The sequence below is a fragment of the Ambystoma mexicanum genome, chromosome 4q (assembly GCF_040938575.1).
Source record: "Ambystoma mexicanum isolate Mex_15411 chromosome 4q, UKY_AmexF1_1, whole genome shotgun sequence".
Classification (NCBI taxonomy): Eukaryota; Metazoa; Chordata; class Amphibia; order Caudata; family Ambystomatidae; genus Ambystoma; species Ambystoma mexicanum.
Window position 1 is genome coordinate 93,039,964 of NC_090928.1, and position 17,913 is coordinate 93,057,876.

Sequence of the window (17,913 nt, forward strand, 5' to 3'; positions counted from 1 at the left end):
AGTGGTATGCCACATGCACAGGGAATTCCGTATTACCTCCCAAATGCATTTGCCATCACACTATTCAGAACAGACAGCCAGGACATTTGGCTAACATCTTTTCAGACTCAGTTTACTCTAACTCCACCGTACACTCAGAGTTGGCCAGTGGGAAAGGATGGGGTGGGGTGTAGGAAACAGCATTTGGGAACATGTGTAAGAGAAAATGAAATGTGTGAGGCGAGATAGGACTAATGGCACCTGCTATGTATGCTCTCTAATCCCACACATCACAGGGACATCCAAACAATTCTTGCCCCAAGAGATTCAGCAGGGGAGGGATGCATGATGCACCTGTCTTTGTGTAGAACATGTGGCCTTTTTCAGGGACGGACAGTATCTGTTCACTCGATAGATGAAGGGAAAGAAGTATATGCAGATAATTATGTACAGCTGAAGACCATTTCCAAAAAAGAAGCCAACAAGCATATAATACTAGGATATGTAACAGAGGGGGTCAGAAGGAAGGGAAGTGCAGTTATTTACGACCCACAGCCGAGTGTACTGCTAAAATTATATGGAGCACGATATTCCATGGTGCCACACCAGACCGCTTATGAGAATACAGGAGTCTGTATTTCACCATGGTAAATGGGAAGGGGCATGGTACGGTGTCATGCAAAGGGGATAGTGGGATTTGAGGAGGATGCGGCAGCAACAAAAAGACAAGAGTTGTCACGCGATGTGGAATGAGCACATGCATGCTTTGATTTGGATAGATGAAATACATCAACCAGTTCACGTAAAGACTCATGATTTTCCTTGTTTCAGGGCTACAGGGTCAACTGTATTGGGGGTGAACACTAGCTGCACAAAGATGATGAGCATTCTGGCACTGCAGCGTGGGACAGCTGTGGTGATGGACCACAGGTGGGTTGCATATCTAAGGCATATGCCCAGCTACCTCTGGACTGGGGAGGAGTGTGTTCCCTTGTCATGCCCCACAGCACTGCATTGGTTGTGCCTGGAGCAGATTTAATACCCTTGGACAACCACCCAGCGTTACAGCAAAGGAAGATGATGGAGGAACAAAGGGCACCAGAAGGGTGGGGATGCACCGTGAACAGGAGGAGGAGGAGGAGCAGTAACTACATGTCAGAGGAATCCTCACAGAGTTTGGATGCAATCCCTCACCACTTTAGATTGTTTAACAAAGCTTCTGTCTGTTTTGCATCATTACTGCTCCCTGGAGTCCAAGCAGCCAATAATGCCAAGTGATCTGGAGATCATGAGGTACGAAGTGTTAAAGCTTGCCAAATCACCAAATCAACTGGAAGGGACTGAATGCAGTAAGAGAAGAACTTTGTGTGGTGCGATTGGTAGCACTTCAGAACAGATTTGTTTTGGACATGCTAAGAGCAATGGAAGGTGGCGTTTGTCATAAAACAGGGAGCAGCTATTGTAAAGCGAACCCCAACAGCGATGCAGCCAATGAGTTGCAGACTGAGGCAATCGAGGAAATGTACACTCTCCATGAAAAGATGACCGAAGAGAGACATGCCACCACACATGACAGTTGGGTGGACTCACTGTTCGCTTGGGTGCCCACATGGCTGACGGCAATATTTAAAGTGACTCTCCCCATGCTCGTCCTGGTGTTCATCACCTTCTGTGCAGGCCAACTAATTATAAGAAACTGTAATTGCAGTAAGAGAAGAACAAGCTACATAATGTTTATAACTCATGGTGGGAAGTAGGGTAGAGTAAAAGATGAAACGATGGAGGCCCTTATCTCCTGAAATTAATGACTGTGAGATGCTGGTGGTTTTTGCAATGCCACCGGCTAATGCAGATCATTATCATGCATTTTGGGTAGCATGCTCATTGGATGGATGGGATTGTACGATAAAAGGTTCCACCTTGGATGGGTATGAAGAAGAGAGAGGGGATATGAACAGAGTGACACGGTTCTGAATGCCCAAAACAGTAAGCAAAAGAATGGTGGGAAAAAGTGTGTTGGTCGATAGAACAATCAAAGGGGAGAATACAGTGAAAGTTCTGATTCAGACATGTGGGATGCACTTACTAGCTGCAGGAATGATGGGAGCAGGAATGTGGTATTCCTAGATGGGGAAGAGACATCATCGACAGCTGCAATTGGTAGTTTTTGTACTGAGTGCATAGGTGCAGCTCAAGAAGTCTGGGGGCAAGACAGCATTGGGGGTGTTCAAGGGGGGACACATGGGGCTAGGGGATTCAGGGTAGAAGCATGGGATACAAATTGTAGTATCATACAATGTGAACCACATAACAGTCACTATAGGTCGTAAACCACAGGTAAGTAAATTGCCTTGGTTTCACACTAACAGGCTCTGCATAGCGGGCAGCCTCAGGTGGTCCATTAGCCTGCAAGGGCTAGACTACACCAGTGAACATAGGCCAGGCCTCCTTCCCAGGCCCAGTTGTAACTCTGCCTCTCAGAGCATGCATTTATGTATTTAATGTTCTCCTTTCCCAGTGATCGCCTGAGAGCCTGGCTCACTGACCTTGAATGTGTCTGGCGGTCCCCTTTCTCAGTGACTGTTGCAACATTTCTCTAGCACACTGCTGTTATTGGGTGCTTGTGAAATATATGGCAATTTGAGGTTTTCATCCTTCATTTGCATAAGCCACTTTAAGGGCTTATGGTCAGTTTGGACCTAAAAGGCAGAACCTGTAAGGTAAGGTCTAAAACGCCTAAGTGCACACATGATGCTAAAACACTCCTTTTCAACAGTGGCCCATCTGAGTTGCCTAACCTTGAGGTGCTTACTGATGAAAGTTATGGGGTGTTCTCTCCGTTTGCCATCTAACTGAGACAAGACAGCTCCAATTCCGGTGTCACAGGCATCAGTTTGCACAATGAAGAGTTTACTGCGGTCAGGGGCACACATGACAGGTGCCCTGCACAGACTTTCGTTTAAACCATCAAATGTCCTTTGGCAGTCCTCACTCCAATGAACCTTCTTAGGTGGCTTCGGTGGTATCAGAGCTGTCAGAGGTGCATCTATGTGCCATAGTCTGCCATGAAGTTTTTGTAGTACCTAGTGAGGCTCCGAAAAGCTCTCACCTGGGTTTGAGTAGATGGAGTCTCCCAGTCCTGTACAGCTTGTACTTTACTAGGGACAGGTTGGATTTGACCCCCTCCTACCTCATGACCAAGGTAGGTAATATTCCCCTGTGCTATCAGGCACTGGCTTGGTAGTGAGGTTGGCCCTTTCCATGGCCTGCAGCACCCTATCCTAGTGTGTAATATGCTCTTCCCAGGTGGAACTGTAGACAGCAATGTCATCCAGGTAGGCCACACAAAAGGACTCCAGCCCACTGAGAGCATGATTGACTACTAACCTTTGGAAGGTGGCAGGAACATTCTTCAACCCAAAAGGCATGACCCTAAACTGGTAGAGCCCTTCTGGTATTGAGAAAGCTGTTTTTTCCTTGCCCTGGGTGTGCATCAGTCTTGGTGACTGCATTGACTCTCTGTAGTCCACAGAGTACCTCCAATTCTTGCTACCTGCCTGGGAACTTGCCTTGGGGACAAGGACCATTGGGCTGTAGCATGGGCTGGTTGAGGGTTCAGTGGTACCCAATTCCAACATCTTGGTTAACCTCTGCTTGGCCAAGGTTCTTTACAGTGTCTGACATCCTGTAGCATCTGTTTTTGACAGGTACACTGTCAGCAGTGTCAATATCATGCCAACACCATGGGGTGAGGTATAGTGCCAATAAGAACAGAGGGACATACCGCTAGAGCAAAGCCCTGCAGGTCATCTGCTGCTCTGGTGTCAGATCTAGAGAGAGTTTCACTACTTCCATTGAGCCATCCTGGGGGTTGTTATGCGGCACATCTGAAATGGGCTCGCTCTCATCCTCTTCTTGCTCTGAAGCTAGCAAGAGGCATGAGACTCCTTCTCTCCTGTGCAAAGGCTTCAACCTGTTGACATGGAAGACTTGAGGGGCTAACCCAGAAATACCCATTTCTACCAGATATTTGACTTCACCACTCTTGGAGATCATCCTGAAGGGTCCAGTCCACTTATCTGCCAAAGCTCAAGGCTTGGTAGGTTCCATCACAAGGATCTCCTGCCCAGTAGTCCAATCCAGGTGTGAAGCCTTAAGGTCATGCCAGTACTTGTTCAATTCTTGGCTTGCCTCAAGGTTTGATGTTGCTTGGCCCATCATCTGTGCTATCCTCCTTCTGAGGCCTGACACCTAGTCCCCCATTTGCTTGGCAGGACTTGGAAGGGTCGGTTCCAGACCTTCTCGTACTGAGGCAAGCCCCCCCCCCCACTGGATGTCCAAAGATGAGCTCAAAGGGGCTGAAATCAGCACCCTCTTGAGGCACCGCTCTGTAAGCAAACAGCAGGCATGGTAGGAGGAGATCCCATTTCCTCCTTAGGGACTCTTCCAAAGCACCCAGCATGCCCTTGGGAGTTTTGCTAATCTCTCAGTCACGCCATTGGTCTGAGGATGGTAGGAGGTGGAGAATCTATAGGTAACACCACATTCCTTCCGCATAGAATGCGTGTAACTAGACATGAAGTTGGTTCCTCTGTCAGAGATAACCTCTTTAGGAAATCCAACACTGGTAACAATGCCCAGCAGAGCCCTGGCACCTTGGCTGTTATGGTCTAAATAGGTGTAGCCTCAGGGTGCCTGGTGGCATGATCTACCAGTACCAGTATGAACCTGTGTCTACCTGATGTTGGAGGGCCAAGGGGACCAACAATGTGAATGCCCACCTTCTCAAATGGTGTGCCAACCAAAGGCTGCAGTGGGACAATGACTGGTGCCTCCAGTCTTGCCAGACAACTGACAAGTGGGACAGGTCTTGCAGTGAGCTTCCACTTCTACTCGCATTCTGGGCCAATAAAAGTGGGCTGAGAGACGTTGCTTGGTCTTCTTGGTGCCAGGGTGACCAGCTAAGGGCACCGCATCTGCCAACTGCAAAAGGAAGGTCCTATATGCCTGGGGTACAACCAACCCCTTGACTGCACCAGGTTCAGGCTGAGTAGGCTCACTGTAAACAAGCTCACCCTCCCAATACATCCTAAATTACCTAGGCACTATACCTTGTGCCTGGGCCAGTTTTCCAGAAATCCCCCCTAGAGGGCCCACCTTCAGCCAGCAGGCATTGAAGGTCAGTGTGATCCTTTGGGTTGAGTACCTCTCCCCCATGCCATAAGGTTATCCCATGGGTGTTGTTCACCAAAAGATAAAATGAAGAGCTGCACTGCCAGATGTCTAAACTGGACCTCAGTAGGTCAAGACTGAAAGCATTTCCAGCATCACAGTAACTTGTACTTTTTCTTGAATTGGTTGTTCACCTTGTGTGCAGCAATCATCTGTAAGAAAGTTTGTAAACCAGTCTTTAACCACTTGACCGCGGGAGTGGGCAGAGCCAACAATAATAGCTTATGGGATTTCAGAATGAACATACTTGCCATTAGCACTTAAGGGCCACAATGGGATCATTTTAACATTGTGAATGTATAAAAGTAGAACGTTTTCATTATTAATGTGTCTGAGTTGACAAACAATGCAAGATATTATGACCAATCTGAGGATATCGTCCCTTCTCACCAAAGGGGAGACCTTTCCCATGGGACCAGGGCGGTGCATCCACAGTGCAATAGTCCCCTTGGTGGTGGTGCACCGAGGGAGGATCATATGGGGGAGGAAGCCCACTATAGGATTAAGAACAAGCTTCTTCAGAGAACGGTATAACCCTTCATTAACACCTCTGACCCCTTCAACTTAAATCCTTCTTCCCCCTCTATTAGCAGGACCAATATATTCTAATGTCAAGCTAGTACAGCTAACATACTTGACAGGAGTAAAACATCAGAAAATGCAAAATATACTTATGGTTTCATTTTTAGTACTGTGAACAAGAAGATCGTCTGGAGTCCAAAGATCACTTTTGAGAAGCAGAGCAAGTACTCTTGCCTCTTACTGTGTATGATTGGTCCTGAGCAATTCAACCATCCAGCAGGGGAGTTCAAACAGGGCTCAGCTGAGATGCCATGGGAGAGCTGTCCTCGGAGAAGGAATGCGGTCTGCCCGATATCGGCCAAGCAGACGAGAGCCAGAAGGGAAGCTGTGAGTGGGGGAGAGAAGGAACCCAAACCCATTCCAGGATGGAAGGACGGCTCGGGCTATTACAGAGGCAATCCTCAAGGCACCCAGGAGATTGGCAAGGTGCCTGAGATGGAGGATGCACAGTCCCAGAGAAGCAGACATCCGCAGAGTCACGACAGAGCCTGGCCATTCACTGAACGTTACCAGAGCCTCTGGGAATAGAGTAGCTGCTCAGGAAATGCTGTTACCTGCAAAGAAGAGATAAACCAGCGCTGATGGTGGTGAAGGCGGAAGCTCCAAGAAGAGGGTCTGGGACCCAGGGAACAAATATTGCGAGTCTTTGACCCGCACCCAAAGTGATTAGAGGGTCTGGGACCCTGAGAGTCGACGTATCGAGTCTGGGACCCACTTCCAAACCCATGAGAAGAGGACTACTTGATGGGAGAGTAAACCAAGTGGTTCTGAACATTGGAGTCTGGGACCCGCACCCAAAATGATAAGAGGGTCTAGGACCCTTTGAAAGAATATTGCGAGTCTGGGATCTGCATCCGAAGAGATAGAATTGCTTGGCAGGAGAGCAAAACAAGTCGTTCTAAATACTGCGAGTCTGGGACCCACACCCAAAGTGACAAGAGGGTCTGGGAACCTGTGAATTAATATTGTCTGGGACCTGCACCCAAAGTAAAAGAAGAAGAATTAAGACAGAAATCCTAGACTTGGCAAAGGGAGTGTGCCAAGTTATTGGGATAAAGCAGTGTGGATTCAAGAAACCTATTTTTGTAAATTATCCAGAGACATTTGCTTGAGAGAATATAGGCCCTTGGGGGCCTAAGGAATAAATGTAGAGTCAATAGGAAAGTAGGGGACAGGATCACAACCCTAGTTTTGGGCTTCTACACTTTTGAACATTTCTTTATTTCTCCGAAATGTAGAACCAATAGGAATCTACGGGTAAGGTTCACAACTCTATCCTTGCAGCTATACACTTCTGTTCTTAATACAAAAATGAGCAAGGTTATGGAACCCTTATCAACCATGGAATGTCACTCCCCAGTTTCTTCTATGATAATTTCCTTGTTGGAAATCAGTATAATAGGTCTCGCGGCGTTATAGATATGTTTTCTCTTCAGCGTAATTCTGCAGACCCTTCTTGAACTTTTGTACTTTCCTCTCTATTGTAAGGGTCTTGAACTTCTCTATTTCGCAATTTCTCCTGTTTGGTCTTAGCATCTTGCATCTTGTATGGTTAGGTCTTCCTGGAATTTCTTCTCCAATTCCATCAAGTCCGCTCCCTGATTTTTACACGCCTCATCAATCACCAAAATCAGCCAGTCACGGCTACATTTCTTCCCTACACTGCTGAAGTTTTTAGTGAATTTGGGATTATCAGTGAAGTCATGGGGAATGTCTTTAACCTGGGGGCCCTCAGGTATTATCCCGGCCTTCAGATACTCTAGCTTAAATTTGCCGTGCATCTCTGTCCTAATCAGTTTCCTCTTCTTTTGATTTATAATTTCAAGTTTATCTTTGGCAAGGCCTTGGGTCAGGATGCCTTCATCATTACTAAGGGTTGATGTGGTACCCAGAAGTTTTTTTAAACAATCGTCTGTTTATGAGACGATATTGACCTTCTCCATGGTGGTGGTTTTATTGAGTTTGTTGATTAATGTCTGAAAATGTAACACACCCAAACGGAGGGTGGATACTAAGCCCACAGCCACAGGCTGCACTAAGACTAATCCGAAAAACGGACCTGCTCTACCCAGGTAGGTGAACATTCTTAATACAAGAATGAGCAAGGTTATGGACCTCCTATCAACACTTAATCCCAACTGTCAAATATGAAATGGTAGCAATGACTGCTGTTTTTGCATAATTTAATACATACAAAGCATATATCATCAATACATAGATAATCATAGTACATTCAACAAGGTACATGTGACATACATCACATGGTACAATTAGTGTTCATCTGAAAACTGTTATCTGGATGATGATTCACAACAAATACATTCTCTATGATCCTTTTCTCAGGATAGGCCTGAGAACAAATGTGCATTCATAATACAGGGTGCAAACATCACTGATCTGGACAGTGCATCAGTGAGACACTCAGAAAAAAGTCATATCGTCAACACGACTGTGTTGTGGCCTAATAGAGCTAAGCTGGTGTAGCTGCTGTTCGGACGGCCTTCATTGGGACGGGGTAGCTATACAAGGGAGTATCCTATGGACTCTGTCGAAAAATAGACAGAGAGGAGGGTTAGGAGTGTGTAGGGTTCGAGGTGAATTGCTACATTCACGATTGCAATAAATGCTATTATTGAAAGTCTCTCAAGGGAGACTAAATAAAACAGAGCTTACCGTATTGGGTTGCAGAGGTGCAACAGTCTAGACATCGAAATGGTCAGACGGGGGATTCAATAATCCAGCGTAGGTCAAGTGTGCAGATAATGTCCAAAGATATACATGAAGCACGGGGCTACTCCGCACTCCCCGTGCACAGTCATTTCTTACTTACTTGCATGAACCCCTGCAAGGGAACCATGCACAGTACACTAATCACTGCCTTGTTCCACCAACAACAACAACCTCTTCGAGATGTTGCATCCACCCACTTTGGATTATTCTCAACTCCCCCATCTGACCATTTGGATGTCTAGACTGTTGCACTTCTGCATCCCAATATGATAAGCTTAATTTCATTTAGGGTTGATATTGTTAAAAATACCTGGCTTTGTAATTTGATTTTATTTCTTTTAACTTTTTATTTTAACTGGCACAGTTTACATCATCACTCCTTCAATATTACAGTGTTGTCTTAGATTTCGATTCATGTCTTACATGTTGGGTACATTTTACAATAACGTTTGCGTTCCGTCTGGGTCTTCTCCTCTACCACTATTATCAGCGAGACATTGCCTGTATCTGCCCCAAATGTCTCTGGGGCGGTTATGCATCGGTAACAGACCGGTATACACTTCCTCACAGTCATTTGCCCACATCATATCCTTTTCCCATTCACTCTTCTTGTGGGGATCTTTACTCTTCCATCGCATTAAAATTACCCGCTTGGCTAGTAATGGACTGAGATTGAGCAATTAGCGCATGTGGGTTTCATCTTGCGTACCATACCCAACAGACATACGCCTGGATCCCATTCAGTAGGTTGGTCCGTCATCTCATCCAGTGTACCACATACGTTAGCCCACTGTTCAGTCAGATGAGGGCATGCCCACAGCATGTGTAAGATGCCTGCGTCTTCATTCTTGCATCTTGGACACTGCCTATCTACTTTAGGGTAAATGCTCTTAAGCTTGGCTGGGGTGTAGTGTGTTCTATTCAGTATTTTGTATTCTCTCAGAAGATACAGTGAATTGCAAGATATAGAGCCTCATTATGAGGAGGGCGGTAAGGGGTTAACGGCACAGGTAAAGTTGCCGGAGCCATTAACCCCATACCGCCCTATTTCACCAGACGTCCTTTGCGGGTCCCGCAAGGGGACAAGCATGCTAACAACGGGCCCGTTTTTATCGGGTCCAAGAAAAGGGCAATTACCGGGTCCGCCTAGGTCGGCATGGCCCATTAATTGCCCATTTCATGGACCCAGTAAAAATTAATTTCTGGTGGCAGCCATGAATAAGGGCATGGCTTCCGCCAGGGTCCTAATGAGGCCCATAGTCTTTGTCAGTCCACACAGTTGTGCACAGTGCGTTTCCATGAAGGTTTGTCCCAGATCATTTTACCACTTTGTTTTAGCATTAGGGGTAGTTGTTGCCCTAGTTGATATTATGGTTTTGTACAGTGTAGAGGTGGATGTCTTGATTATATTTGCGGTTAGTATATATCCCAGTCCCATGTGTGGTTGCGGCTGCATGGGGAATGCCTCCCATACCTCTGCCATGGCTGAACACAGTCGGTAATATTGTAGCTTCTGCATGGGATCTCTCCTATGGTTGCCCTAATCTCCTCCCAGCTGATGTATTGTTTATCGAGGAACAAGTCCCCAAAACGTTTGATTCCTCTGTTTTTCCAGTGTGTGACTAGTGTCTTGTTTTGTGTTGGGGGGAGGTAGGGTGCGTCCCATAATATCATGTTTGGGTTGTATAACACCTCATTTTTGGGTCGCCCTGCCATTCTGGTCCACGCCCTGCACGTTACCAATGCCGGGTTAGTGGTGTTGTCGTTCCTGGTGTTGGCTTCAGCTGCCCTGTGTGGGAGCTTCGTCACGGTCTGTGTGTGTGGTTCACTGGTCATGTATGATGTATTTATGTTTCTCTATACCCAGTGTGTCATGTAGTGTGCTTATGCAGTGAGATAGTATAATTCAAAATTGGGTGTAGTGAGACCTCCTTGTGGGTATAGTTTGGTGAGTTTCTGCCAGCTTGTCCTGGGTTGACCATTCCATATAAATGCTGTGCATGCCCCTTGGATTTTAGTGAAGAATGATCTACCGGGCCATACCCGGACAGTGTTGAATCGGTAAAATAGCTCGGGTAGTATGATTATTTTAATCAAAGCGAGTCTGCCCATCAGGGAGACTGGAAGGTGCATCCAGCTGACTAGTTTGGCACAAAGCACATCTGTTAGTGTTCCATAGTTTAGGGCTCAGACGAGTTCTGGTGCGCATGGTATTTCCGCACCTAGATATTTGACCCGATCTGGGGCCCATGTGAGTCTGTGTAGGTCTGTGGGTTTCAGAGTTGCGTCCGTGAGTGGGAACATCTCGGACTTGGTTGAGTTCAGTTTCAGACCGTAGTGCTCACCGAATTCACGCACTGTTTGCAGTACCTTTCTCAGGTTGGTTTCTGGGTTTTTTAAATATAGCATTATATCATCTGCATATAAAGTAATGATCTCTATTTTGCCATTTACAGGGATAGTAATAATAATAATAATAATAATAATAATAATAATAATAATAATAATAATAATAATAATAATAATAATAATTTCACATTGTCCTGCCCTGCTGTGTCTGAATCTTAGTAGGTCAGCGAATGTTTCTATAACTAATGCAAATAGGAAGGGCGACAAAGGGCATCCTTGTCGCGTGACCCCGGCTAGTTTCAGGATCTTCGAGAGGATTCCACTGACACATACTCTTGCACAGGGTTGTGTATAGAGTATCCTCACCCAGTTTATATTGTGCGGCCCGAAACTGTAATTGGACAAGTCCCTGAATAGAAACGGCCTGTAGACCATGTCAAAGACCTTCTGCATGTCTAAGGCTAGTGCTGCTCCCTGCATGTTTTGGGGGATCGAAGCCAGTATATTATAACAGCGCCATATGTTGGTTGCCGTAGATCTACCCAATACGAAACCTGCCTGGTCCTTGTGGACCATGTGTGGCATCAGCAGTGTTAGGCGTGTAGCCAATAACTTTGCGAATATTTTTGCATCTTTGTTTATCAATGATATCGGTCTGTATGTGCCCATTCCTCGGGGCGTTTACCAGGTTTGAGTAGCAGGGTTATAATTGCTTCCCGGTTCATTCAGGGAGTTTCCCAGTGATTAGGGCCTCTGTCCATACTGAGTGGAGATGGGGGGACTAGTATTTCTCTGAATTATTTGTAGAATTCGGCCCCCAGCCCCTCAGAGCCTGGAGCTTTACCATTCGGCAGTGATTTAACCGCCTCCGTTATCTTGGCCTTCATGATGGGGGTATCCAAGGCGTCCTTGGTTTTAGTGGATATTAGTGTGGTGGATATATTTGCGAGGTATTTGTCTATTTTGTCCTCTCTAGACGTGCTTTGGAAGGAGTACAGGCCTGCGTAGAAGTCGTAAAATATCTCTCCTACTGCTTTCTGATCCGTAACCACTACCCCATCCATCCGTGTTATACATGAGATATTCGTATTTACCCGTTCCCCTCTCACCATTTTTGCTAGGAGCCTACCTGGCCGTTCTTGATCCCCTGGCCTGCCGAAATATTGCATCTCTCGGTCAGCAGCTGATCTGAATTCCTCTAGTTTATTTTTAATGTCTAATTTAGTCTGTGCTTTGGGGTCAGACGCATACTGCTCTTGCAGTCTAGCTATGGCTTCCTCCCGCCTCCCTATTTCTCTTCCGATGTCTTTGAGTACACCATACTCTGTCGATATAGCAATGCCTCTGATGTATGCTTTACATGCTCGCCATAAGGTTGCCTGGCTCCCTACCAAACCCTCGTTGTTCTCCAAATATTCAGTAATATGTTGGGTTATGCTGGTTTTGAATACATGGTCTGTTAGTGCAGTTGCTTTAAACCTCCAAAGGTGTCTTTGTGGGTTGACTGTTGGAATGGACATGTATACCAATACCGGGGAGTAAACTGACAATGTTCAAGGAAGTATTGTTGCCTCCGTCACCCAGCCCAGTTCCCTCTGAGATTCTAGCCACATATCTCTAGTCGCGGGAGCATAGCTCAGGGGCAACATGCTCACCTTGGAAACAAGACGACACGGAGAAACACAGGTTCGAACCTGTGGTCCGCGCTTAGAAACCTCTGGGTATTAAGTGCATTATAAATAACCAATCATATCATATCATATCAATTCAAGAGTGTATCATGCACCGAGGAGTAGAAGGTGTATGCACACTGCAATACGTGCATTGATCACCATACATCTCGCAGACCTAGATCTTCCATATGCGTGTGTATCATGTGGGCGGCGTTGGAGAGTGTTCTGGGGATGTTGGATGTCCGATCCAGCTCCGTGTCAAGTATTGTATTGAAATCACCACCGTTGATGATGTGTGCGGTGGGGTATTATGCTCATGTCTGAAATATCCGGGTGTAATAATCAGGGTCATCTATGTTTGGTCAGTACACATTAATGAGTATTTCCTCGACTCCAGCTAGTTTTCCGTGAACTATGACGAACCTTCCTTCGGGGTCATTGTCTGTCACATAATGTATGAACTGTAGTGATTTGTGTATTAATATCATCACCCCCGGGCTCTGCTTAAGTAAGATGTATAGTAGCGCTGGTTTCCCATTCTGGTGTGAGCCTATCCACTTGGTGGCCTAACAGATGTGTCTCTTGGAGGAATGCAACTCGCAATCCGGTCCTATTAATATGTGCTATTATTTTCCTGGCCTTTACATGTATACCAAGTCCTCTCACATTCCAGCTTATCAATTTAATCTCTGCAGGTTCTCTCTCAGCCATACTCTATACTGTTCCCGTACTGATCCGTTGCATTAAAGTGTCCTGAAAGTCCTTCATTTTTTAAAACAATGTGTGTCTGTGCTTTTTTAACTTTAACCCTCTGAACAGTGTTCCCTCCCCCTGCCCCACCCTCATAGTTCCCCTAACTTCAACTATGCATCTTCCTTTGTCCCCCATCCCTTCCTCCCCTTTACCCCAAATAACAAACTTGTGCACTCGCATTCAGGGGGCCGCTTCTGTGGCAGCCGTGGCCAGAGATCATGACTTTCCTGCCCAAAGTTCGCAGTTGTCTTCAACATTGCCAGAACACATTATAAACTGAGGCGGTAAGTGGCTCGATCGCTCCCTCACTGAGGAGTGAATTATCTATTATCAGTTACAAAGGTAGCCTCATGTCCATTGTTCCAATGTTGCTGCATGTGTTTATTCGCCTTCACCCTTCTTGCCCACGTTGTGACATGCTCGCTTAGTCACTTGCATCTCCTGTTTTCCGTTTGGCAGGTGGTGGAATATTTGTCTCTACAAAGGAGGCAGCTTCTTCTGGGAAGGTGAAGAAATATGTTTTGTTGTTGTGCTGCAAATGCAGTCTGGCTGAGTACAACATTGCATACGGTACCAAATACGTTTGCAGAGCATCTTCTTGTCTCCTGTGAATGACCGCTGTTCCTGCTGCACCGCCATTGTATAGTCAGGAAATACCTGTATCACATTGGAACCCAGCTTCTTTTCTTGTTTTTCCCTTGCGGTGCGTAGCACTAGATCTCGATCTCTATAGTTCATTAGCTTGGCGATAACCGGTCTAGGACAGGCACCTGGTTTGGGACGGGGTGCCAGGGATCTGTGCGCCCGTTCAACTATGAACATGGGTGACCATCCTGGATCCCCAGTAGTTCTTTGAGCAGTTCCTCTACGGATAGTTCCATAGGGGCCTTTAGTGCATCTTCGGGTACACCCACTATGTGCACGTTATTGCAGCGGGATCTCGCTTCCAAATCCTCGCATTTAAGTTTCACCGTCCCCAAATCCTTGGCCATATCAGTCACGTTGTTCAGTAGAGCTTCAAGGGTGTCTTCTGTTGTGCTGATTCTCATTCAGCTTCAGTGATGCGGGCCGTGGCTTTCTCAAGTTGGTTTCTAATAGACGCTAGATGTTAGAGTTGATCCCGTCGAGCCTATCGTTTAGGGCAGCAAATACTTGTTGCATAGATGCAAAGACCACTTGTGGATCCATGGTGGTAGCCGCGGGAGTTGTCGTGAGAGAGGGGTAGCTTGTTCAGTGGCAGGAGTATTCATGGTGCTTGCCTTAGCAAGTGTTGTTGTGAACCTATCTATAGCTCCTTTTTTCTTTTTTGGTGCTGCCCCTCTGGGCATTGTATACTTTATTGCGGGCTATCTCCTGCGTGTGTCTCACCAATGGTGATAGTGGGTTGTGGTGCCTCCTTGAGTGGTTATCTGGTCTCCCTGGGGTGTTGAGATTATTACCAGTTTGTGCTGTGCTTGTGATTTCGCTGTTTCTTGTGTTCATGCTGTGGGTCTTTAGGTCCATATCTCAGGTTGGTGAGGCCTGGTTCATGCCTCTGTCATTCGCCGTTATCCTAGGCCTGTTCCAAAGATGTAACTAAATGGGAGCAGGTAGTGCACTATTGTTGTGGCTAATATCTTGTCTGCGCCTTGTTAGTGCAAGAGCACATGTGGTGGTGTGGCAGTTGCGTCCGTTTGCTGGACTCAGCATTTTCAGTGGCTCTTTAGGCATGTTTCTTCAGGAGGTTGTGCGGTCCAGAACCTATGTCGTGTTGCTCCTTTGTGAGCCCAGGTTGAAAGTGCACCTCTAAAGCTGCCGGTCCAGAGGGGCGGCAGTTCGGAGCGTGGTTGCACTCTGTATCCACGTAGAGGAATTGGGGTGCTGGGGGGTGGTTGTCCCGCCCTGTCACATCTCAGTTTGTACTGTGTTGTAGTTTCTTAGGGTGCTTCAGTTGCTTGGCTTCTCTATCATTGTTGTGTACCTTGTTATATTTCCTCAGGCATCTGCACCTACATGTGTGCTCTTCCTGTCCTCTGTGCCCCATTACAGTGACTCAGGTCTCACTGACTGGGATGGGTGAGTCTTATGAGGACCTTGGCTGCCGCATTCAATGTTAGTGGTGGTTTACGCTTTGACTCCGTGCCCCCTGTCAGTAGCGTTTTATTAGCAGTATATCTCTGCAGTTTTACAGCATACCCGGACTTTATTAGTTTGTCTTTGGGCAGCTCCAGGTCAAGATTACTGCCTGGTGCCTCAGGGTCAACTAGCCCAAAGGGGTGTGGGGCGCCTATGCGATCTAGTGTGGCGTGTGTGTCTTTCTTCAGGACAGCTTACTGTATGCTTGTCCCCCGTCTGGACATGTCTCATTGCCTTAGTAGTTCCCTTTGACGGTTGCCGTCTGCGCGTGTTCTTGCTTAAATGGCAACCCCGCAGAGATGCGTGTTGTGGAGTCCCCTCAGCCCAGGCTGGTTCTGTGCCAGGAGATTCAACCGCTACGGCTCGACAGCTCCTCTTGCCAGAGCGTCAGCGTGTGCCACAAGGAGTCGGAGCAGCAGTGAGTAGTGAGGGTTCTTCTGTCTCCCCCCTTGGATTGGCATATTGCCGGGTCTGTGGTCTGCGCTGCCTGGGCTTCTTGCGTCGCACGCATGTGCGACACCGGAGGATGCTGCACGTCACTGTGGCACCGGCGGTGTATCGGCCAGGCCGATTTTTGGATTCGGTATATCTCCAAATATACTGCACCATTTCTATCGATTTTGTATAGGCCTGCAGAAAACACCTTCATGCGCCTTCTCATTCAATCACGGCACAAATTGGGTGAAATTTAGCTTGTTTTCAGGCTCCGACCATCGGAAATATTTTTTGCATTTACACAAACATTTAAACAACTATCAATCCTGGCTGTTCTGGAACAGAATGTTTTTACTCTTGTAATCATTGTTTGTCCTTGTTCTGCATCTTATTACTTCATCCACACGGTTCTACTTTGTCTACTGCTTTTCTCTTTTTCTTTACATGCCATTTCACAGTTAAATGCATCAACTTCGACTAAGGTGGACATACGACATACCTGTTTTTCCTTCTTTTACTAATGCTCTATATAATTCTTTGCAGTAAATTTATTTCCACTCAACAATAGAATAAGTCTTGTTTGTAGTGTAATTGGGTTTGGGATCATTTTTCCAATTCGTATTGCTTTAAGTATTTTGTCGTATTCAACATCTTCATTTTGTGTCATGTTTTTTGGTTAACACAAAGTTTGAGAAACAACTCCATAAATATTTATCACCTATACTTCTAACTGTTTTAACACTATCATAATTTTCATTTTTTTTTTTCAAACAGATGCTCTAGTTACTTGTCAAAGCTGTAACATGTCTCCAAATAAAATAATGTATTTGCCACCAAAAATATCATCATCTTGACATTTCAACATTTCTTGCTTCAAACGAAAGATACATTCAAGCAGAATGTTTGCAACCACACCAACTTATTAATACTTTCTTGGCTTTATAAAATGTTAGCAACTTCTTGTGCAGATTTAGCATGTTTTGAGTTGCTTCCTGGAAGGTCATTGTTGTCCATAGCTGTTGACGTGTGACATTTGCAAGCACCCATCATTTGTAGGGTATTCATATGTTATGCACACAGCCGGGCTACATGGCTTTGTCTCATCTTTTGGATTATAAACTGGATGTCCAAGGATACTAGCATAATTCACCTAATAACATTTGACCTAAAACATGACTTTTTTCGATCACATTTCATTAAATATATGTATGGGGTGGGTAAGAGTATAGATTAGGTTGAGGGGAAGTGGGGGAGGAGGGATGCAGGGGTCTCCCCCTGCATTTTAGACCAAAAAAAGGTCAAATAAATTCAATCAAATGTGATTAGGTCAAATGTTTTAAGTCAAGTAGACCCCAACCTGTCCAAGCAATCATTTCTATAGTGTTAGCCTTACATTTGTGGTCATCTAGCATTGAGGGCAACTCTTCAGGGTCCGGTTTGTACCTCAACATGTATTACTTTGTGTAGGTGTTGCATCGCCTCAGTAGTTCCCTTTGACAGTTGCTGTCTGTGCGTGTTCCTGCTTAAAGCGGCGGCCCTGCGGAGATGCGTATTGTGGAGTCCCCTCGGCCTGGGCTTTTTCTGTGCCAGGAGATTCAACCGCTAGTGCTCGATGGGTCCTCTTGCCAGAGTGCCAGCATGTGCCAAAAAGAGTTGGGCAGCAGTGATTTGTGGGGGTTCTTCTGTCTCCCCCCTTGGATTGGCGTATTGCTGGTGCTGCCGTCTGCGCTGCCTGGGCTTCTCGAAATCACACGTGTGTGCGATGCCGGAGGAGGCTGCACGTCGCTGGGGCACTGGCGGTGTATCGGCTGGGCTGCTTTTTGTATTCGTTATATCGCCAAATGTACTGCTCCGTTTCTCACGATTTTTTATAGGCCTGCAGCAAACATCTTCATGCGCCTTCTCATTCGATCACAGCAAAAAACAGGCAAAATTGAGATTATTCTCAGGCTCCAACCATCGGATTGCTGCAGAGCTCACTCTCAGAGCAGCATACGGCTATGTGCGCAACAGCGCCCCACACATAGTTTTATTTGTGACCCTACTATTAGTTTCTGCTTTCCAA